Raw genomic sequence first — 23,851 nt, forward strand, 5'->3', positions numbered from 1 at the left:
CTTGAGGGTCTGAATAGCCAATTCCTGTTCCTATGTTCCTCTGTTCTCATAAGCTTTTATATTTTTTATATGCTGGGCAGCACAGTGGCACAGTGGTTAGCGCTGCTGCCTCACAGCACCAGGGATCCGGGTCCAATTTCACCTTGGATGACTGACTGTGTGGAGTTTGCACATCCTCCCCGTGTCAGCGTGGGTTTCCTTTGGGTGCTCCAGTTTCCTCCTACACTCCAAAGATGTGCAGGTTAGGTGCATTGGCCATGTTAAATTGCACCTTAGTGTCCCAAGATGTGTAGATTAGGTGAATTATCCCTGGGGAATGTGTGGTTTTACGGGGATAGAGCCGGGGAGAGGGCCTGGGTAAAACACTCTGTCAGAGAGTTAGTGCTGATCGATGGGCCAAAAGCCCTCCTCCTGCACTCTAGTGAGTCTATGATTTTATAAAGAATACATACTTGTACAAATTTTGGAAATGTGCTATGAACTTTTAAATACTTTCATCAACTTTTTTGGGAAACAAAATCTTTTGAATACTTTAACCAAATTTGAAGACCCAGTGACTATCCAGATAACATCTTAGACAAACATGTATGTTATTGAAAAAGATCTGAGAATCAATAATGGACCTTAGAACTTGAAATAGTTATAATTAGCAGAAAAAACACCAAATGGCATGTCCATCAATCAAATTCGGGCCACATCTCACACACTGGTAAACTGCATTATTTTGACTTAAATGTGGGTAACATGACTGGGAAACTTGCAGATGACACAGAAATTGGCCATATGTCCCTGGTAATTATAGACCGGTTAGTCTTACTTCGGTGGTTGGTAAATTGATGGAAAAGATCCTTAGAGATGGGATTTACGACCATTTAGAAAGATGCGGATTAATCCGGGATAGTCAGCACGGATTCGTGAAGGGCAAGTCGTGCCTCACAAATTTGATAGAATTTTTTGAGGAGGTAACTAAGTGTGTTGAGGAAGGTAGGGCAGTTGATGTCATATACATGGATTTTAGTAAGGCATTTGATAAGGTCCCTCATGGTTGGCTTATGATGAAAGTGTGGGATAGAGGGAAAGTTGGCCGATTGGATAGGTAACTGGCTGTCTGATCGAAGACAGAGGGTGGTGGTCGATGGAAAATTTTCGGATTGGAGGCAGGTTGCTAGCAGAGTGCCACAGGGATCAGTGCTTGGTCCTCTGCTCTTTGTGATTTTTATTAATGACTTAGAGGAGGGGGCTGAAGGGTGGATCAGTAAATTTGCTGATGACACCAAGATTGGTGGAGTAGTGGATGAGGTGGAGGGCTGTTGTAGGCTGCAAAGAGACATAGATAGGATGCAAAGCTGGGTTGAAAAATGGCAAATGGAGTTTAACCCTGATAAATGTGAGGTGATTCATTTTGGTAGGACTAATTTAAATGTGGATTACAGGGTCAAAGGTAGGGTTCTGAAGACTGTGGAGGAACAGAGAGATCTTGGGGTTCATATCCACAGATCTCTAAAGGTTGCCACTCAAGTGGATAGAGCTGTGAAGAAGGCCTATAGTGTGTTAGCTTTTATTAACAGGGGGTTGGAGTTTAAGAGCCGTGGGGTTATGCTGCAACTGTACAGGACCTTGGTGAGACCACATTTGGAATATTGTGTGCAGTTCTGGTCACCTCACTATAAGAAGGATGTGGAAGCGCTGGAAAGAGTGCAGAGGAGATTTACCAGGATGCTGCCTGGTTTGGAGGGTAGGTCTTATAAGGAAAGGTTGCGGGAGCTAGGGCTGTTCTCTCTGGAGCGGAGGAGGCTGAGGGGAGACTTAATAGAGGTTTATAAAATGATGAAGGGGCTAGATAGAGTGAACGTTCAAAGATTATTTCCTCGGGTGGATGGAGCTATTACAAGGGGGCATAACTATAGGGTTCGTGGTGGGAGATACAGGAAGGATATCAGAGGTAGGTTCTTTACGCAGAGAGTGGTTGGGGTGTGGAATGGACTGCCTACAGTGATAGTGGAGTCAGACACTTTAGGAACATTTAAGCGGTTATTGGATAGGCACATGGAGCACACCAGGATGAGAGGGAGTGGGATAGCTTGATCTTGGTTTCAGATAAAGCTCGGCACAACATTGTGGGCCGAAGGGCCTGTTCTGTGCTGTACTGTTCTATGTTCTATGTCGAGAGTGAAGAGGATAGCTGTTGACTCCAGGATGATATCAATGGTTTAGTTCAGCGGACAGAGAAGTGTCAAATGGAATACCATCTGGAAAAGTGTGAGGTAATGCATTTGTGGAGGGCAAATAAAGCAAGGAATACTCAATAAACTGGAAGATATTGAGAGGGGCTGGGGAAGTGAGAGACCTTGAAATGTATGTCAACATGTCCCTGAAGTTGACAGGACAGGTGGACAAGGTGATCAAGAAAGCACATGGAATGCTTTCCTTTATTGGGCGAGGTCTTGAATACAAAAGCAGGGATGTAATGATGGAAATGTATAAAATGTTGGTTCGGCCACAGCTGGAGTTTTATGCACAATTCTGGTCACCACATTACAGGAAGAACATAATTACTCTGGAGTAAGTGCAGAGGAGATTTACAATGTTGCCAGGGCTTGAAATTGCAGCTATGTGGGGAGATTGGAGGGGCTGGGGTTATTTTCCTTCGAAGAGAAGAGATTGAGGTATACAAAATAATGAGGGGCAGAGACAGGGGAGATAGGAAAGTCTTGTTTCCCCGACTGAGGAGTCAATTACCAAGGGACAGAGGTTTAACTTTGAAGGATTAGAGGAGACATGAGGAAATTATTTTTCGCCCCCAGGGTGGTGGATGTCTGGAATTCACTGCCTAAATGGATAGTTGAGGCTGAAATGCTCAACTCACTTAAAAGGTGCCTGGATCTACAAAGCTCCGAACCAGGTGCCAGAAAATGGGATTTAAATTCGTGGCTGGTTTCATTTTTCATTTTTTTGGCCAGTGCAGACACGATGGCATCATTCTGCACCATAATATTTCTATGGAAGAAGGTCCTCAGTTACTGGGAGGAGGTGATTGTGGAGGACACCTTCCATTGGTCTCTACGTGGCAGACAGCAGGGAGACTCCTCTGCACTTACCACAATCCAAATTGTGTCCTTTCTCAAATATTGTGACCAGCACAGTGTGATTCAGATCCCTCAGGAACATGTCCATTTTCCCAGTTGAGGGACAGGAGGTTGTGAAATTCGGAGTGTATATCCACCGTGTTTCAGGGTTGTGGCAGCAATTCTATTTGCTCCAGAATATTTGTTATTTTCCAGCTGTCTTCACTCGAGAGCATAGGGGGAACGGGGATAGTGCTGAAACCGAGCTGGACAGGACATTCGGGAATTGAGTAGAGGGCCTTCAAGTCAAAGAGAGAGGGTGGTATTTTCTGGCCCTCTTCCATCTGGTGGTATCTTCCTGTCCCAGTGAAGGCGACTGCCCCTCCACGGGCATTCCCCAGAACGGGATGGATGAGCCACGCAAAACACTATAGACATCAGTGGGACTGGATCATCCCGCCTCCAGCCAATGGTGGGCTGCCTCTGCCATCGCAAAACATGCCACACAATTGGCAGGTGGGGGTGGGAAAACCCGCTCAGAGTCTGATCTGAAGAACTCTTCAGAATGTTCTCTCCAGTATGCTGGCATTGGCACAGTGGTTAGTACTGTTGTCTCACAGTACCAGGGACCCAGGGTCAATTCCGGCCTCGGGTCACTGTCTGGGTGGAGTTTGCATGTTCCCCCCATGTCTGCGTGGGTTTCCTCCGGGTGCTCCGGTTTCCTCCCACAGTCCAAAGAAATGCAGGTTAGGTTGATTGGCCATGGTAAATTGCCCCTTAGTGTCAGGGGGATTAAGAGGGTAAATATGTGGGGTTACGGGGATTGTTGTTGGTGCAGACTCAATGGACCAAATGGCCTCCTTTGAGACTGTAGATTCTATCAGTAAACACTGGGGTGGGATCTGGAGGGCTTGCATCCTTATTGACTACTTCCCATGCATTCACATAAATGCCGTCAAAACTAATACAGATATTATTACATTCCTTCTTCACTCTAATCCCACCTTACTGTTTCTTTGTGCTCTCTGACTCTCCAAATTCTTTGTCAACATCATTTTTCCTTTCTCATGCAACAGAGGGGGGATTTTCCAGGGGAAAATCTCTCCACTGGCTGGAGTCATAGCTGCCACACAGGAAGATGCTTGTGGTTGTGGGGGGGGTCTGTCATCTCAGCTCCAGCACTTCACTGCAGGAGTCCCTCAGGGTACTGTCCTGGGCCCAACCATCTTCAGTTGCTTCATCAAAACCTTCCATCCGTCACCAGCTCAGAGGTGGAGATGTTCACTGATGACTGCACGATGTTCAGCACCATTCACAACTCCTCAGATACTGAAGCAATCCATATCCAAATGCAGCAAGATCTGGAGAAGATTCAGGCTTGAGCGAACAAGTGGGAAGTAACATTCATGCCACAGCCGTACCAGGCAATGACCATCTCAAATAAGACAGGACTTAACTATTGCGCCTCGTTATTCAACGGTATTACCGTTACTGAATCCCCGTTATCAACATCCGGAGGGTTACCATTGACCAGAAACTGAACTGGACTAGCCATATAAATACCATGGCTATGAGGGCAAGTTAAAGACCAGGAATCCTGCAACGAGTAACTCATCTCCTGATTCCCCAAAGCCTATCCACCATCTACAAGGCACAAGTCAGGAGTGTGATGGAATAATCTCCACTTGCCTCAATATGTGCAGCTCCAACAACACTAAAGAAGCTCAACGCGATCCAGGACAAAGCAGCCCACTTGATTGTTACCCCTTCCACAAACATTCCCTCCCTTCACCACTGACAAACAGTGGCAGCTGTGTGTACCATCTACAAGATGCACTGCAGGAACTCACCAAGAATACTTAGCCAGTAGCTTCCAAACCCATGACCACTATCATCTAGAAGGACAAGAGCAGCAGATACAGTGGCACACTACTACCTGGAGGTTCCCAAAGTCACTCACCATCCTGACTTGGAAATCACCGTTCCTTCATTGTCACTGGCTCAAAAATCATGGAACTCCCTTCCTAACAGTAGGAACAACTCCCTCTTTCTCCCGAAGGTGTTGGTAGAGATGTGAGGAAAACATTTTTACCAGAGGGTGGTGACAGTCTGGAATGCACTGCCTGGGAGGGTGGTAGAGGCGAGTTGCCTCTCATCCTTTAAAAAGTACCTGGTTGAGCGCTTGAAATGTTATAACATTCAAGGCTATGGGCAAAGTGTGGGTAAATGAAATTAGGTGGGAGGTCAGGTGTTTCTTGCATGTTGGTGCAGACTCAATGGGCTGAAGGGCCTCTTCTCCACTTTGTGAGTCGATGATTCTATAACTGCAATGGTTCAAGAAGGTCACCACCACCCTCTCAAAGGGCAATTGGAGATGGTCAACGAATGCTGACCCAGCCAGTGATAGCCACATCTCGCAAATTAATTTTTAAAAAGCTTTGTTATCACACCCCATTCAAGTTAGTTTAACCCTCCCCCATAGTACCAGCAAAGTGCGAGGAAATTGGTCCCATCTCTTTAGGATTAACCCGCCCAGCCTCTACTCCTTTTATCTCCCCCAGAACAGATCTCAATGTCCCAGGAATCTAAATCTCTCCATCCTGCTCCATCTCTCCAGCAACCTGCTCTATCCACCTCCCCCGATGTTCACCAGTGCACAGTGCAATGAGTAATCTGGACAGTAGAACCTTTCACCTCCAAGTTGCTAGATTCTTTCCTAAATCCCAAAGTCCTGCCTGCAGGAACACATCCCTCTTTCTCCCGAAGATGTTGGTAAAGCTGTGGACTACGACTCTTTCTTGTTCATTCCCCCCCTCTGGGGTGCTTTTGAGTGACATCTTGGGCCCTGTCATCAGAAGGACAACATACCCATTCCAGATTCAAGTCTGTGGCCTCAGTCACGCCTGTCTGTTCCCCCAACTAATGAATTGTGGTCTTGGCTCTGGCTGCATCCCCCAGACTGAAACAGCAGAGTCCAAAAAGATAGAAGCACAGGTTCAATGGGCCAAATGGCCTCCTTCTGTGCTGTACTGCCCCAGATTTTAAAATTCAGAGTATGGCAACTTCAGTCTGGAGCTCACCAGCACTATTTGTCAGACTCCATGCATTTAATGCACATCCAAAACACATCTTTAACCTCCTTTCTCCACAGGGGGCGGCAGAGGCTGTTCCTCTGCTCGGCTGACTGGAAGCAACCTGAATTCTCAGACTCTGCCCGGCAACAGATGATTCACACCAGCTCTTTATTCTCATTGGTCTGGCTCTCCCTCAGGGCTGGACTGAGCTGCACGAACAGACTCAGTGTCAGGGTGGGTGTGAGCTGTTAACACTGAGTGGGGGGATCGAGGGGAGGGGGGGACCGTACTGACAGGAAGGAGGTGTTCTCTTTCAGAGAGTGAGAAAGAGACAGTCAAATGAAGATAGAGTGCAAAAAAGAAACACTGAAACGGGGAGAAGTGGAGAGAGAAATTGAGAGAGTGCGAGAGACAAAAAGAACAAGGCTCAGACTGAACAAGTACGAAAGAGGGAGAGAGAGAGACTGAGACAGAGAGATTGTGAGAGAAAGTGGGGGAGAGAACAACTGAGAGATTGTGTGAGAGAGAGAATGACTGAGACCAAAAGAAAGAGAGTCAGAGAGAGGGATCGAGAATAAGACATTGAGGGATAGAGTCATAGTGAGAGGAATGCTGAAACAGGAATAGATGGAGCGAGTGTGAGAGACAGAGAGGTAGACAACGAGAACAGAAAGATGCAGACAGCAAGAATTAACATTTTAAAATTTGCGCCTTTAACATCGTCAAACTTCTAAAGATCCTTCACAGGAACATGAACCAATGGAATTTGACAGTGAGCCACCCAGAGAGATATTAGGAACTTTTATGAAAGAGGTAAATGGAAAGGCAGAGAGGGGGAGAATTCCTGAGCCTGGAGTCCAGGCAGCTAAAGACCTGAGCGGTTACAATCGGGTGTAAATGTGGGAAGGATTAGAGGAACTGAAGGCAGACAGAATAAGAGAGAGTCTAACTGGGAGAGAAAGAGAGATATATATACAGAGACTCCGACACCGGTACATATTGGAAAAACTATAGAAAACTTCAGCATTGTGTTGATATATATTTCACACCCCTCTGTGTATAAGGACGGCACGGTAGCACAGTGGTTAGCACTGCTGCTTCACAGCTCCAGGGACCTGGGTTCGAATCCCGGCTTGGGTTGCTGTCTGTGTGGAGTTTGCACATTCTCCCTGTGTCTGCGTGGGTTTCCTCCAGATGCTCCGGTTTCCTCCCACAGTCCAAAGATGTGCGGGTTAGGTTGATTGGCCATTCTAAATTGCCCCTTAGTGTCCCGGGATGCATAGGTTAGAGGGGTTAGTGGGTAAATATGTAGGGATATGTGGATAGGGCCTGGGTGGGATTGTGGTTGGTGCAGACTCGATGGGCCAAATGGCCTCTTTCTGCACTGTAGGATTCTATGATAATGTACACACTGTAGATAAGATCCACACAGTCACTAAGTGAGGTTCCAGCCGTGACTCTGACCCTCCAAAACAGAACATTCTGGATTCTAGTCCCACCCTAGGACCAGAGTATAGAACCCGAGCCTCACACTCCAGGGCAACAATGAGGGTATTGCTGCACTGTCAGAGGTACCCATTTTTAGCAGGGGTGTTAAAACTGAGGCCCTGTCTGATCTGTCAGGTGCATGTTAACAAATCCCAAGGTGAGGAGGTAGGCCCCAAGCCCTACCTCAGCCCATGTGAGGATTGGTGTTTATCTGCACCATACTCTAACCAGCTGGTTAACAGAATTATTCAACTCCAATCACTGGATCAGATTCACCAAAACAGATTCGCTGGTCTTCTATCTGTGGGATCGTGCTGTGTATAAATTGTCTGCTTACTTTCTCACATTACAACAATAACTTCACAAGTATTTGATTGGCTGTATAACGTTTTGGGACATCTTGGGGCTATGACAGAGTTTGTCAAACACTCGTTCTGAACGATGTATTTTCTGTATATTGTGCTGGAGACAATCTACATATTACATAGAACATAGAACATTACAGCGCAGTACAGGCCCTTCGGCCCTCGATGTTGCGCCGACCAGTGGAGCCAATCTAAAGCCCCTCAAATCTACACTATTCCAATATCATCCATATTTTTATCCAATAACCATTTGAATGCTCTTAATGTTGACGAGTCCACTACTGCTGCAGGCAGGGCATTCCACGCCCTTACTACTCTGAGTAAAGAACCTACCTCTAACATCTGTCCTATATCTCTCACCCCTCAATTTAAAGCTATGTCCCCTCGTGCTAGCCAACACCACCCGAGGAAAAACGCTTTCACTATCCACCCTATCTAATCCTCTGATCATCTTGTATGCCTCTATTAAGTCACCTCTTAACCTTCTTCTCTCTAACAAAAAAAAACCTCAAGCCCCTCAGCCTTTCCTCATACGATTTTCCCACCATACCAGGCAACATCCTGGTAAATCTCCTCTGCACCCTTTCCAACACTTCCACATCTTTCCTATAATACGGCGATCTGTAATATTACAGATTAACCTGGGTAATGTACACACTGTGTGAGTGTGCAGAATACTCCCTCTGGGAATCTTCTCTCTCCTCTCAGACACTTCATTGTGGATCCTCCTCCCTCTGCCAAATGAATTTAACCCCCCGCCCCCCAGCACAAGTTGCCCCCTATCCATGGGGATATTGTCCCCAGTCCTGCCTTGTCTCTCCATTCTCCTGCCACTGCAGATCCTCCTTTCTTCACAAGGGGGCGGCAGAGGCTGTTGCTCTGTTCGGCTGACTGGCAGCAACCTGAATTCTCAGACTCTGCCCGGCAACAGATGATTCACACCGGCTCTTGATTCTGATTGGTCTCTCTCTCTCTCAGGGCTGGATTGTGGAGGTGCCCGTGTTGGACTGGGGTAAACACAGTAACAAGTCTCACAACACCAGGTTAAAGTCCAATTTTTGTAAATTATTTTGTAAATTGAGTTTGTGTCTTTATATGCCCTGTTTGTGAACAGAACTCCCACTTACCTGACGAAGGAGCAGCGCTCCGAAAGCTAGTGGCTTTTGCTACCAAATAAACCTGTTGGACTTTAACCTGGTGTTTGTGAGACTTCTTACTGAGTTGCAATAACATGAGTTTCAGGGTGGGTGTGAGCTGTTCACACGGGGTGGGGAGGGGGGAATCAGGGAGACGGGATTGTACTGATTGACAGGAAGGTTTTCTCTGTCACAGAGAGGTTTTTGGGGTTGGACAGAGAGAGGACATGTCCCCTTTTCTTCTTGCTCTGCCACTTTTCTTTCGGCTCACGTCCAACCCTTGTTACTCCATGATGCCTTGCCTTTATCCTGAGGCTTTTTGTGCCTCCTGGACCTTTTTCTATTATATATTATTATCCGTGTGAGTTTTTTCTTGTGTGGGGGGCACCGTACTGTGGCAGAGGAGAAGGGATGGGGGGGGAGGGACAAAGGGAAACAGGGTGATGGTCTGCTTCTGTTGTATTTTAGGTGGTTGGGGGGAGGTGAGTGTTGAGGTGGTGTGTGTGAGGAGTGGGCTGCTAGGTTGGGTGTTTACGTGTTTCCGGGGCTGCTGGATGGATGTCCAAGCGGTGTGTGTGTTGGAGAGTTGTTTTTTTTTGGACTGTTTCTTGGCTGGGGAGGTTTTGTGTCTGTTGCTGAGTCAGATACTGTTTTTTTGAGGGGGGGGGAAGGTTTTGTTTGTGGGTGGGCTACTGAGGGGGTAGTAGGTGGGCTACTGGGGGTGGGGGGGCAATAGGTCAGGCAGTGGGATAAAAGATCCTGGGGATATCCTGATAGGGATGTTGGTGGGTAGGTTGCTGGTGAAGGGTGGTTTGTTGTCCTCCCTTGCCTTGGTGCTTTCATCTCCTGTGTGTGTTTGTTAGGGTAGGTGGGGTGAGGGGGCTCCCAGAGCTGGTGGGATGGGCTGACTTTTTATTCCTTGTGAGTGTTTTATGTTGTGGTGGATTCGGATAGTATGTATCGGATTGTTGTGGGGGCACTAGTTTTACTCGGTTTATTTATCAGTGGGTCTTTAAATCCAATGTTGAATGTTTTGGAATTTATTTTGAGGGAAGGAAAAAGAAAGGATGGTTAGACATTTATATTTTGTTACCCCGGATTCTGTTTGCTAGTTATGATGAAGCTCTCTTATAGTCTTTTTAAAAATAGCCGTTCTTGGGGTTGTTTCTTTCCTGTATAACCTTGTGTCCAGGGTTCTTTCCATTACTCAAGGTGATTCAGGGAGTCTTGAAATTAGCATTTTCCAGGCAACCCCTTTTGTTCGTTGTAATGAGTCAATCTATAAACCAGGTTTCTCCCATTGTTCCTGATGGTCGAATACTTACAAATTTGCATTTCCCCAGACCAGCCTATGGATTCTACCCAGTCACCATGTGGTCGGAATATCATCCATGCAGTTACACATTTATATTTTTGTTTTTAGGGGTTTATACTTCTCCATGTGGATTAGTTCGCCCATTCTAATAGATTCCCATATGTGTCCAATTACCCCTTTTAATTAAAGTGAAACTGGAACAATCCCCAGGCCATGTCTGCGACAATGTATGACGATCTTTTATGTGTGTTTATTTTTTATTACTTTTAAAAAAAAATTTCACTCACTCTGGGGTTGCTGAAGGTCGAGTCCAGGTCCAGCTGGGGTTCATTTAGCTCCCATTCGTTCCACATCCAGGAATGGCTACAGATTGTGTTTGGCCATTCCTGCCATCTCTCTCCACTAGAACCGTAACTGAGGCTCAGTCTTGCCCTCTTATGAAAGAAGCAGAGAGACTTAGACTGAGACAGAGAGTTTTGAGAGAAAGTGGGGAAGGGAGCAACTGAGAGATTGTGTGAGAGAGAATGACTGAGACCAAAAGAATAAGAGTCAGAGAGAGGGATCGAGAATAAAATATCGAGGGATAGAGACATAGTGAGAGGAATGCTGAAACAGGAATAGATGGAGCGAGTGTGAGACAGAGAGGTAGACAACGAGAACAGAAAGATGCAGACAGCAAGAATGAACATTAAAATTTGCACCTTTAACATCGTCAAACTTCTCAAGATCCTTCACAGGAACATTAACCAATGGAATTTGACAGTGAGCCACCCAGAGAGATATTAGGGTCGGTGAACCTTTATCAAAGAGGGAAATGGAAAGGCAGAGAAAGGGAGAATTCCTGAACCTGGGGTCCAGGCAGCTAAAGACCTGAGCGGTTACAATCAGGGGTGTGAAAGTGGGCAGAATTAGAGGAACGCAGAGATCTCAGAGGGTAGTGGGAGGGAAGTTACGGATAGGGAGGGATGAGGCCATGGAGGGATTTGAAAACAAGGATGAGAATTTTAAAATCGAGTTGTTGTTTAACTGGGAGCCAAGGTGGATCAGCGAGTCAGGTGTGTGGGGAGGATGGGACCTGCTGGGAGTTAAGACATGGTCAACAGACCCCAATGAATCAAAGGCAGACAGAATAAGAGAGAGAGTCTAACTGGGAGAGAAAGAGACTCCGACAGAGACTCCGACACCTGTACATATTGGAAAAACTATAGAAAACTTCAGCATTGTATTGATATATATTTCACACCCCTCTGTGTATAATGTACCCACTGCAGATAAGATTCACACAGTCACTAAGTGAGGTTCCAGCCATGACTCTGACCCTCCAAAACAGAACATTCTGGATTCTAGTCCCACCCCAGGACCGGAGTATAGAACCCGAGCCTCACACTCCAGAGCAACAATGAGGGTATTGCTGCACTGTCAGAGGTATACCCATTTTTAGCAGGGGTGTTAAAACTGTCTGCTCTGTCAGGTGCATGTTAACATATCCCAAGGTGAGGAGGTAGGCCCCAAGCCCTACCTCAGCTCATGTGGGGACTGAACACACGCTCTTGGTGTTTATCTGCACCATACTCTAACCAGCTGACCAATCAGATTCACCAAAACAGATTCGCTGGTCTTCTATCTGTGGGATCGTGCTGTGTATAAATTGGCTGCTTACTTTCTCACATTACAGCAATAACTTCACAAGTATTTGATTGGCTGTATAACATTTTGGGACATCTAGGGGTTATGACAGAGTTTGTCAAACACTCGTTCTGAACGATGTATTTTCTGTATATTGTGCTGGAGACAATCGACATATTACAGATTAACCTGGGTAATGTACACACTGTGTGAGTGTGCAGAATACTCCCTCTGGGAATCTTCTCTCTCCTCTCAGACACTTCATTGTGGATCCTCCTCCCTCTGCCAAATGAATTTAACCCCCCGCCCCCCAGCACAAGTTGCCCCCTATCCATGGGGATATTGTCCCCAGTCCTGCCTTGTCTCTCCATTCTCCTGCCACTGCAGATCCTCCTTCCTCCACAAGGGGCGGCAGAGCTCTGCTCGGCTGACTGGCAGCAACCTGAATTCTCAGACTCTGCCCGGCAACAGATGATTCACAGCACCTCTTTATTCTGATTCGTTCTGCCCAGGAAGGGAACGGTTCCCAACTGCTCCCGCCCTGAGCGGGAGCTTCCCGGAATTGTTGTCATTTTCCAGAAATCCCTGAGTCTGGGGGAGGGGAAGAACGTGAGATTACTGAGGTTTAACTCTGTGGGGGGACAAGGGGGGAAGATCAGTGTCTCTAGAAATAAACCCCTTTGACCACAGTTCTGCCAGGTAGTGGTCTGTATGTAATGTCAGGCCCTACGGGAAAAGGAAGTGGTGGATTCTGTTGGATGGTTCCCTGAGCAGACTGTCAGAGTCACCTGGCACAATGCTTCATCACCAGAACTTTCCAACAAGTGTCAGGACGTAGCTTGGCTGGTGGTGAGAAAGGCCCTCCTCGTCAGAACCTTCCTACATGCCCGGAGTCTCACCCCATCTGCACGTTGCCCTCGAGGTGACTGTGGTGGGGAAGAGACCGTTGTCCACCTCCTTGTGGAATGTCCCTTTGCAAAGAAGGTCTGGAGGGAGATGAGGTGGTTTTTCCCAAGGTTCATCCCAAGCAACTCTGACGCAGGGACTCTACTGTATGGGCTGCTCCCAAGGAGACACTCCGAGACAAACATCAGATGTTGCTGGGGGGATCATCAACTCGGTGAAAGACACTCTTGGGTCAACCCAAAACTTGGACTTCCAGTGCAAAGTATTGTCTCTGACCGAGTGTTGCACATTCCAAAGCCCAGGACTACGTGCTGAGGGAGCCATTAAAGCTTGGGGCAGCTGCCGCAGATGCGCAATGGAGAAGGTCACTGTCTAAAACCTTTCAACCACAATGAACTCAGGGTGGAATGGGAAGAGATCTCTGCCTTTCAGCTGAGGGGCTGGAAATTAGATAAAACCCATCAGGCTATATGTGTGATTGGTCATGAATATTGTAGTCAGGGTATATACAGCACTCAAAAGGCCCTTTGGCCCACCACATCAAAGACAAACCACCTAACAATTCTAATCCCATTTCCCAGCACTTGGCCCATAGCCCTTTATGCGTTGTCATTGCAAGTGCACATCTAAATACTTCTTCACTGTTATGAGGATCTCTGCCTCCACCACCCTTTCAGGCAGTGAGTTCCAGACTCCCACCACCCTCTGGGTGAAAAAGGTTTTCCTCACATTCCCTCTAAACCTCCTGCCCCTTACCTTAAATCTATGCTCCCTGGCCATTGATCTGTCCACCTGTCCAAGGGGAAAAGTTTCTTCCTGTCTATCTATGCCCCTCATAATTTTATACATCTCAATCATGTCCCCTCAGTCTTCTCTGCTCCAAGGGAAACAACCTCAGTCTATGCAATCTCTCTTCGTAACTAAAACTCTCCAACCCAGGCAACATCCTGATAATCCTTGCACCATTCCAATGCTGTCACATCCTTCTTAGAATGTGGATTTCAGAAGTGCACACAATACTCTAGCTGTGGCCTAACCAATATAAAAATGTTAACTGTGTTGTGAGTGTAATGACAGCATTGGAAGAAATGGGTTTTACCTTACATGGGAACATATGAATTAGCAGCAAGAGTAGGCCATTCATCCCCTCTAGTCTGCCCTGCCCAATCAATAAAATCATAGCTGATGCAAACTCCACACAGACAGGAACCCAAGGCCAGAATTGAACCACTGTGCCAGTGTGCTGCCAAACATGAATCTACCTACTTCTCCTTTAAAAATTTTCAGCAACCTTGTGTAACTTTGAAGATCATAAAATGTACTTCCACAAATTTAATGAATAATATTTATTTTTGGAAAAACAGGGGGAAATAATATCTGTACTGATTGACGGGGGTAGATTATCAGGAGAAGGGGCACACATATGTGTGTGTATGTGCATGTGTGTTTGTGTGTGTGTGTGTGTGAGAGAGAGAGGGAGATCAAGAGAGTGTAAGAGATAAAGAAAGAGGCAGAGAGTGTGACAGAGAGACAGAGACTGAGAACGAGAGTATGAAAAAGAAATACAGGCAGAGAGTGCGGGAGAGAGTGAGAGACATAGAGAGAAAAGGGCGAAGACGATGTGAAAGTGGCAGTGAGAGAGAGCGGCTCTGAGCGAGAAAGAGAAAGACTGCGAATGAGCGAGAGTGAAAAAGAAAGACAGACACAGAGAGTGAGAGAGAAGAGTGGGAGAGAGAGACACAGAAATAGAGGCTAAGGCAGGTAAAAGTGGCAGAGAGAGAAACTGAAAACAAGTGAGTGTGAAAAAGAAAGACAGGCAAAGTGGGAGAGCAAGCGAGAGAGAGAGAGACAGAAGAGACCCTGAGACAGGCAGAAATGGAGAGAATGTGAGACCAAGAGGTAACGAAAGAGAACTGAGATTACAACACGAACTAGCACCTAGACAGCACCATTAAACTTAGAGAAATTTCCAAGATGCTTCACGTGAGCGTTAAGAGAGGAAAATCCACATCAGGCCATATTAGGAGATATTAGGGCAAGTGGTGAAAGGAAATAGATCGAAAGGCAGAGAGTGATTCAAATTTTGAGGCAGCTGAAGGCCAGAGAGATTCCAGTCAGAGCTGTGCATGAGGTCAGAATGTGGAGCGCAGTGTTCCTGAGGGGTTGTGGGGCTAGAGAGGGGGTTTCAGGGACAGGGAGAATGCGAGGCCACAGAGAGGTTCAAAGACCTGGATGAGAGTTGTAAAATTGAGCCGATTAACTGGGAGCTAATGTAGGCCAGTGAGCACAGGGCTGATGGGTGAATGGGACTTGACATGAGTTAAGACAAAGTCACTGGCAGAGTGTTGCATAAGCTGAAGAGAGGGAGAAAAATCAGGAGAGAAAGGGCGAGATAGACAGAGACACACAGAGCTGCGTATGTTCCAAACACTATCGAGAAGATAAGGAAGACATATTATGTACCCCTTATAATCCTTATTCACAGCTGTACAGACTACCCCACAGTCTCCTCTGTATGCACTACATAATGAGGTATAAAAGCAAAATATTGATGCTGGAATCTGAAGCAAAAACAGAAAATGCTGGAAAATCTTAGCAGGTTTGACAGCATCTGTGGAGAGAGAATAGAGCCAATGTTTCGAATGGGGGTGGGGGGCGGGGGTGGATTTTGACACCTTATCATTTATGTTGACATAACGAGATGTGTGCATCATTACCGCCTTTTTTCCCATTTCCCGCATGAGTCCCATTAAAATTTAACATTCTGGGGCGTGCAGGGGGGACAGGTGCAATCACGCAGCGGGGAAGGATTTCAGTGTTGTGACCCATTGCAACCCACATTGTGAAGGACATTGAGACCATCTCAGTGGAGGTAATTGAAATGTATAATGTGAACATGAAGCCCTTACAAGGGCTGAGCCAGCCAACACTTTGAAATGGAAAGTCATCTGGACTGCACTGAGATTCTCCTTTAGGTCCATTATTTTATTAAGTTGATTGACCATCACACCTTGTTCCACCCATAATCTACAGACTGTGTGCACATTATACTGACAAATCCCCATCATGTACAGACTGTATGTATTGTATATTGCCACACTCCATCATAAACACTAGTGTGTTCCCATGTTTCGTGTACACTGCGTATATATTAAACATTACACGAATTGAACACACTGTATATTAGACATTATACGGATTGAACACACTGCATATATTAAACATGATGTGGCTTGAACGCAGTGTATGCTAAACTTAAAATGGATTGAACACACTGTATATACTAAACATTTCATATTTTGAACACACTGTATATTAAACAGTGTGTTGATTACTTTGATGAAGTGTTTTTGTGCAGGAAGCCGGGTTGAAAAAGGTTTCACTTTCGCTTTGACTCTTGACAGAGGCGGAACGGCGGCTGAGGCCGGGGATTCCCGGTACAGAGAGACAGAGAGAGAGAGAGATCACTGATAACCGTCTACAAGCAGCCCGGAGTCCAGTGCCTGCATTCCCGGAGCCGCCTCCCGGAGCCTCTCACTCTCGCTCACACACACACCAAGCAGTGAGCCTCTGCTCAACCAGAAACCAGGTGAGTGAACAGGAAAGATCTCCTCCTTCCGGGAAATGGACAGTGCCCACAGGTCCAGCACTGCGGGCACAGTGCAGTAAATGTACCGTGTGTGTGTGTGTGTGTGTGGAACAGTGTTTGTCTTCTCTAAAAACAATCTCCTCTACTTCTCACTTTAAAATATCTGTAAACGGACATTCACAGTTTTTGCCTGAGTTGCTGCATCCACTTTAATATTGTACCATTTAAGTTTATATTAACCTCTCCTGGTCCTCATTCTCCGACCAAAATCCTGTCACCCCACGCACTTCACTGTTTGAATCTTATCTGCCTGCCCATTCCAATGGTCTTTCACCCTCTGAGGTCTGGCACTATCCTCCTTACTGTAGTTGGAGCTGCCTGCTATTGCCCACTTTCAAATTATACCCCCTATACTCAAGTCCAGGTCATTCATTTATAATAAACCGGGCACTGATCCTCAGTACCTAATTCCCTTCAAGATACCACTACATCCTGACTGACTAGGCCCTTTGAGCCCACTCCACCATTCAGTAAGATCATGGCTGATCTGACTGTGGCCTCCACTCTCCTGTCTGCCCCACACCCCTCGCCCCATAACCCTTGATCCCCTTGTCTACCAACAATCCACCTAACTCTGCTTTAAATAAATAACGGCCTCTCACTTGTCTCCAGTCTGATAAACTATTTGCCATTGCTCTCTGCTTTGTGTCCCGTCGACATCCTCATTCCCAGGGTGACACAGTCCTTCTAACCACATGGGTTTCAGTATTGCTTTGTGCACAATTCTGCGGATAGTATAGATAACCCAGGACCATGTACACATCCAGAGATAATATCAAAGCTTTAACCATGTACACATCTGGAAATAACATACATATATACAGCTATGTACATATCAAGATATAATATACATATTGATGAACGCCAAATACTGCAAATGCTGGAATCTAAAACAAAACAAAAAAATGCTGGAAAATCTCAGCAGGTCTGACAGTGTCTGTGGAGAGAGAATAGACATGATGTGGAGATGCCGGCGTTGGACTGGGGTAAACACAGTAAGAAGTTTAACAACACCAGGTTAAAGTCCAACAGGTTTATTTGGTAGCAAAAGCCACACAAGCTTTCGAGGCTCTGAGCCCCTTCTTCAGGTGAGTGGGAATTCTGTTCACAAACACAATTCTTGCAACTCGGCCAACGTTGTCTACCTGATACGCTGCAAGAAAGGATGTCCCGAGGCATGGTACATTGGGGAAACTATGCAGACGCTGCGACAACGGATGAATGAACACCGCTCGACAATCACCAGGCAAGACTGTTCTCTTCCTGTTGGGGAGCACTTCAGCGGTCACGGGCATTCGGCCTCTGATATTCGGGTAAGCGTTCTCCAAGGCGGCCTTCGCGACACACGACAGCGCAGAGTCGCTGAGCAGAAACTGATAGCCAGGTTCCGCACACACAAGGACGGCCTCAACCGGGATATTGGGTTTATGTCACACTATTTCACATAAATATTTCTGCTTTTTTCCTCCTGAGTCTTTATCATGCGATCCTAGAATCAGAATTTATGTCACACTGTTTGTAACTCCCACAGTTGCGTGGACCTGCAGAGTTTCACTGGCTGTCTTGTCTGGAGACAATACACATCTTTTTAGCCTGTCTTGATGCTCTCTCCACTCCCATTGTTTTGTTTCTTAAAGACTGGATTAGTTGTAAGTATTCGCATTCCAACCATTATTCATGTAAATTGAGCCTGTGTCTTATAAGTTCTGTTTGTGAACAGAATTCCCACTCACCTGAAGAAGGGGCTCAGAGCCTCGAAAGCTTGTGTGGCTTTTGCTACCAAATAAACCTGTTGGACTTTAACCTGGTGTTGTTAAACTTCTTACTGAGAGAGAATAGAGCCAATGTTTCGAGTCTAAATGACCCTTGGTCAGAGCTCTGACAAAGGATCATCTAGACTCGGAACATTGGCTCTGCTCCCAACAGATGCTGTCAGACCTGCTGAGATTTGTTACTTTTGACTTGTGTATTTGACTAGAATTCCTTGTGTGGACTCTTCTCGTGAATCTTCCTTTGAATCTGCTGGTAAGATCACTATCTTCCCCGAGCGTTATCTTCTACTGGGGGGTTGGGGAAGTTGGGGGAGGGCACAAAGTGAACACTGACCAATTGCTCCCCAAGGTAAAGCAGCATACTACAACATACCTCGCAGTGACACCAGATAGGACATTGACTTTCCAGGAGCACCTAAAAACAACTGCTTTGACAATAACTTGATTGCCAAATTAGCCAACTCAACATTAGGTGCTGCTACCACCACCCTCCAAGAGCACTTGTACTCTCATACTCAGTGGCAGAATACTGTGCCCATTTGGTCTTTATCAGTTCACAACCAGATGAATAGTACCATGCATATCATTACTGGAACATTACCCTCAACACCCTGAGCTCCCTGTTCTGGCAAACATCAATCCTCCACATATCTGCCGACTTGCAATAACCCACAAAATGATAGAAAGGTTTGCAATGCCTCCTGCCACTTCATGCTGATCCACTCAGCCCCAGTACCAGACCCTATGTGCCTGTGGGAAAGAGCAAACCATGCACCACAATGCTTGTCCAATCCACAGACTCAGTATTGCTTTGTGTACTATTCTGCGGATAATATACATAATCCAGGACCATGTACACATCCGAGGAAAATGTACATAACCCAGGACCATGGACACATCCAGGGATAATGTACATAACCCAGGACCATGTACACATCCGGGGATAATGTACATAACCCAGGGCCATGTACACATCCAGGGATAATGTACATAACCCAGGACCATGTACACATCCAGAGATAATATCAAAGCTTTAACCATGTACACATCGGGAATAACATACATATATACTACTATGTACGTATCAAGGTATAATATACATATTGATAAACGCACAATACTGCGGATGTTGGAGGCCTATCTTGCACTCAACACAGCAAGACCAGAAGAAACTGCTTGGTTTAGGGACTTTGCATTCGCTAAATATATACATCTGGGTACAATATACACATCGTAGAACAATGTATGCGCCAGGGATGATATACATGATGTGGAGATGCCGGCGTTGGACTGGGGCAATATATATTCAGGGATGATATACACAGGGATTACTGAAGAAGAGATGTTTATTTTCCACCCTGGTTTTTTGGTTCTGGATTCAGCCTGTGCAAGGTGGAATCAGTATTTCATCAGGCAGAACTCCAAGGTCAACAAATGGTTCAGTTCACGAGGAGTTGGCTGCAGCTTTCTTCCTGGTTGTGAATTGCTGGGTGCGGTTTTACCTTTGTATCTCCCAGTGATTCTTGATTTTAGACCAGGATAAGTTGTCCTGTGTCCCTGTGGTGTTATAGTCGACCTAGGTTAAACCACAAGCTGCTATACACGGCCCAGGACAAATACTGTGGTCCTATATTGAACCCAGATTAAACCCTAAGGTGCCATATTTAACCTTAAGTGTAATGCCACCATCAAACACACCTTCTGCTCCCCTTCCTGTCCAGCTTTGCAAAGGAACAGTTCCCTCCATTCCCTCCTGCTCCACTCCTCAGTAACCCCTTTCCTTCCCTGCACCACCTTTCTGTGCAAGCACAGGAGATATAATATCTTTCCCATTACCTCCTCCATTCACACTATCCAACACCCAAACACTCCTCCCAAGCCGAAACAGTGACTTAATTATACTTCTATTAACTTAATATCCTGTACTTGCTGCTCGCAGTGTGGCAGCCTCTACACTGGGCACAGACTGGGTGACTACTTTGTAGAACACCTGCATTCAGTTCTCAAATCCCACCCCGAGCTCCCAGTTGCTTGTCAGTTTAATTCTCCATCTTGCTCCCACTCTGTCCTCTATAGCCTTTCAGATTAATTCTCCGCCTTGCTCCCATTCTCATCTCTCTATCCTCGCTCAGTTTAATTCTCCATCTTGCTCTTACTCTCACCTCTCTATCCTCTCAGTTTAATTCTCAATCTTTCTCCCACTCTGATCTCTCTATTCGCTCAGTTTAATTTTACACCTTGTTCCCCCTGTTGTACCTGTTAATTCTCAGATACTTTCGACCAGTTTACTTACTCCAAGATTTTACCCCGGTGCCGTTATTTGCAAGATGGACAAAGGACAAACACAAGTAAAGGTTCAATAAGTGTATTAATAATAACATTATTAACCCTTAAATTACCCACATAAAACAAGAGGATACCCCAGATTCAAGTATACTACCCGTAAAGATGGTTTGGTTAAACTGCAGGCCCGATTCTCTGAGTCCCTCTGGTCTGTCATCACGAAGGTGAGTCTCGATGGCCGCTTCTTCCTTCCTTCCTTCTCTGGTCAGTCTTCCGGATGGTCAAGGTCGTCTCCTTTATCGAGTCTTTGCTGCTGGTGTGTCTGAAAATGTGTTCCTTTATCCTCCTGCCTGCTTGCCTTTCCAGAAACTTCTCTGGCTTCCGGCCAATGAGGTTCCAGGAGGGGGTTCCAATACCCAGTGGGTTTCTTGATGTCTGCCTGACAGGACACCGGGGTCCGCCCCCAGGTGTCCATCTCCATGCTGTTGCTTACATGTAACTGCGGGAACTTTCAGTGACAGAAAGTCTGGCCCAATCTGGGCTTCTAACAGTAGGCCGGTGCATTTCAATGAGGTGCAATGGTCTCCTGCTAAGTATCAATAACGACCTTTGATGGGTGGTTGATGAGTCAGGCCCAGACATGTTTGTGTATTTGTACAATTGGCCTGCCTGAGGTTTGACTGTGTTTGATTTTAATATGCCCAATTCTTTAATTTAGGATATCTAATTTTATCAGCCTTAAAACTAGGCCCTGTTTATATCACCACATTCGCTCCTCTTGATCCAACGAGCGTCAGCGAACCGGATCACACAATTCTTACCAAACCATCTCAACAAGCAAGTACCCCGAATCTGGGGTTGACAGTATCATCCCTAACCCACAATAGTACCAACAAATTTAAATGAAGTAAAATAATTTAAAAAAACAATGAGAAACAATACATCAATCGGGTAAATACAAAACAAAGCAACAAACAGTACAAAATGACAAGTGACTATACATATTAAATATAGAGAAATATGTAGTTCATTCTGGGGGAGATCAAGGGAGCACCTGTTAATTCTTATTAATACCTCATTCTCTTTTCCTTTTCTTTACTCGAATGTCGTACGACTCCCCTCATTTTAAAAAAAAAACAAAGAAATAAGTAAATGAATAATAAAGGCCCAATAGTGTCACACGAAGGGTTGGTCAGCGATCAGTGTTAATGGGGTTGAGTGGGGTAAGGAGTTTACAGAGCGTGAAAATAAAATGTTGGGTATGTAGCGTGTGTCCTTGTTGTTGGAGGACTATGGCACAGTATAACAATAGATTCTTCATCCCACAACCAAACTGTGGTGTGTCGGAAGATTATGACGCAGTATAATGTGGGCGGATAAGAAACCCTTTTCAATTGGGTGATGCGTGGAGTGGACGGATAAAGCTATTTACAATCTGGACTGTGATGTCCTGATTCTTTCTTAGTGGAGGGAACCTATGTGGGCGGGCTTTGGCTACCAGGTACCCACTGCATTACCACCTCTGGTAGTGAGCGCCGGGTCAAACGGTTCTGGGAGTCCCGGTACCAGGGGCGCCATAGGAGGTAAGGTTTGCGGGTTCCCCATCCTTTTCGTCGGGGTCCTCTGGGCTGGGGTTTTATTCCTGAAGCCCTGTAAATTGGGGCAGGAACCGAGGGTGCGTGCGCTGGTCCTGGGGATACTGGGTGAGGGTTGATAACCTGGGGGTCGATTGTGGAGCGTGGTTTAGGTCCGGTGCTGTGGGGTGAGGGTTGGGGCTTCCTTGTGACTCAAAGACTCCTTCCAGGGTGACATGGTATTGGTGAAAATTTTGCTGGGAGCCGAATGCCTTCATTTGGTTCACATGATACCACCCGGCTTTCTTGTGGTTTACCATGACCTTGTATACCAAGGGGCTGGCCTTATCTACCACTGGATAGGGTCCGGCATATTTGGGGGACAAGAACGTTCCAGGCTGGAAGACTCTGAGCATTATCTGTTGCCCAACCTCATATTCGATGGGTTTTACCTTCCCATCAAAATAGGCCTTACTTTGCTGCTTCCGTTTGCCTATCTTAACAGCTGCGGCCTGCTGTGCGGCCTGTATGTTTTCCAGGATGGCTGTCACGGCATTTTCGTGGGTGAGGGCCGTGACTTCGGGCCCGGACAGATCCAGCCCGAGTAAAGGTTCAATTCCTCACATAGGTCGCCCGGTCATGAGGACATGGGGGGCGAATCCAGTGGAACGAGATATGGAATTGCGCACTATCATTAATATGAAGTGGAGGACTTTGTTCCAGGAGTGATTGTTCTGCTGAATGGTCTTACGGATCATAGCTTTGAGGGTACGGTTCATCCTCTCTGCTACACCGCTAGATTGGGGGTGGTAAGCAATGTGGAATTGTTGCTTTATCCCAAACAGTTCCATTACGCGTTGCGTTACCTGGGCAGTGAAGTGAGTGCCCTGGTCCGAGTCGATGCTGCGGGGAAGGCCCCACCTAGTGAATATGTGCTGCACTAGGATGTCAGCCGTGACCTTGGCTGTGTTAGTGCGCGTTGGAAAAGCTTCCACCCATTTACTAAAAGTGTCTACGATGACCAGGATGTATTTGTAACCTCCCACTCCGGGCGGTAGGGAACCAATATAGTCAATCTGGAGATTTGTCCAGGGACCTTCCACAGGGTGAGTCTGCCTCAGTTCCCCTTTGTGGGCAAATTTATCAGGATTGTTCTGTGCACAGATGATACAATTATTGATGTAATGCCGCACATCCTGATCTAGGTTTGGCAACCAACACAATCCTTTGATTCGCTCACTTGTGGTTCCTGCCCCTTGATGGCCCTGGACATCCACTGCGGCACGGTAGCACAGTGGTTAGCACTGCTGCTTCACAGCTCCAGGGACCTAGGTTCGATTCCCGGCTTGGGTCACTGTCTGTGTGGAGTTTGCACATTCTCCTCGTGTCTGCTGTGGGTTTCCTCCGGGTGCTCCGGTTTCCTCCCACAGTCCAAAGATGTGCGGGTTAGGCTGATTGGCCATGCTAAAATTGCCCCTTAGTGTCCTGGGATGCATAGATTGGCGGGTAAAATATGTAGGGATATGGGGGTAGGGCCTGGGTGGGATTGTGGTCGGGGCAGACTCGATGGGCCGAATGGCCTCCTTCTGCACTGTAGG

General features: G+C 46.4%; 1 protein-coding gene across 2 annotated transcripts in view; it reads left to right on the forward strand.

The window, feature by feature from the left end:
* The first annotated feature begins 16,367 nt into the window (after positions 1-16,367).
* Positions 16,368-23,851, forward strand: part of tap1 (transporter 1, ATP-binding cassette, sub-family B (MDR/TAP)) — a 46,233-nt gene continuing 38,749 nt past the window's right edge. The window contains exons 1-2 of one of the 2 annotated variants that reach the window (XM_078217890.1): positions 16,377-16,564; positions 18,603-18,649. The gene's annotated coding sequence lies outside the window, so the exon portion shown is untranslated. Of the gene's footprint in view, positions 16,565-18,602; positions 18,650-23,851 lie in introns of both variants that reach the window. The other variant, XM_078217889.1, reaches the window with a different exon arrangement.

The sequence above is a fragment of the Mustelus asterias genome, chromosome 8 (genome assembly GCF_964213995.1).
Source record: "Mustelus asterias chromosome 8, sMusAst1.hap1.1, whole genome shotgun sequence".
In the NCBI taxonomy this organism is placed as follows: Eukaryota; Metazoa; Chordata; class Chondrichthyes; order Carcharhiniformes; family Triakidae; genus Mustelus; species Mustelus asterias.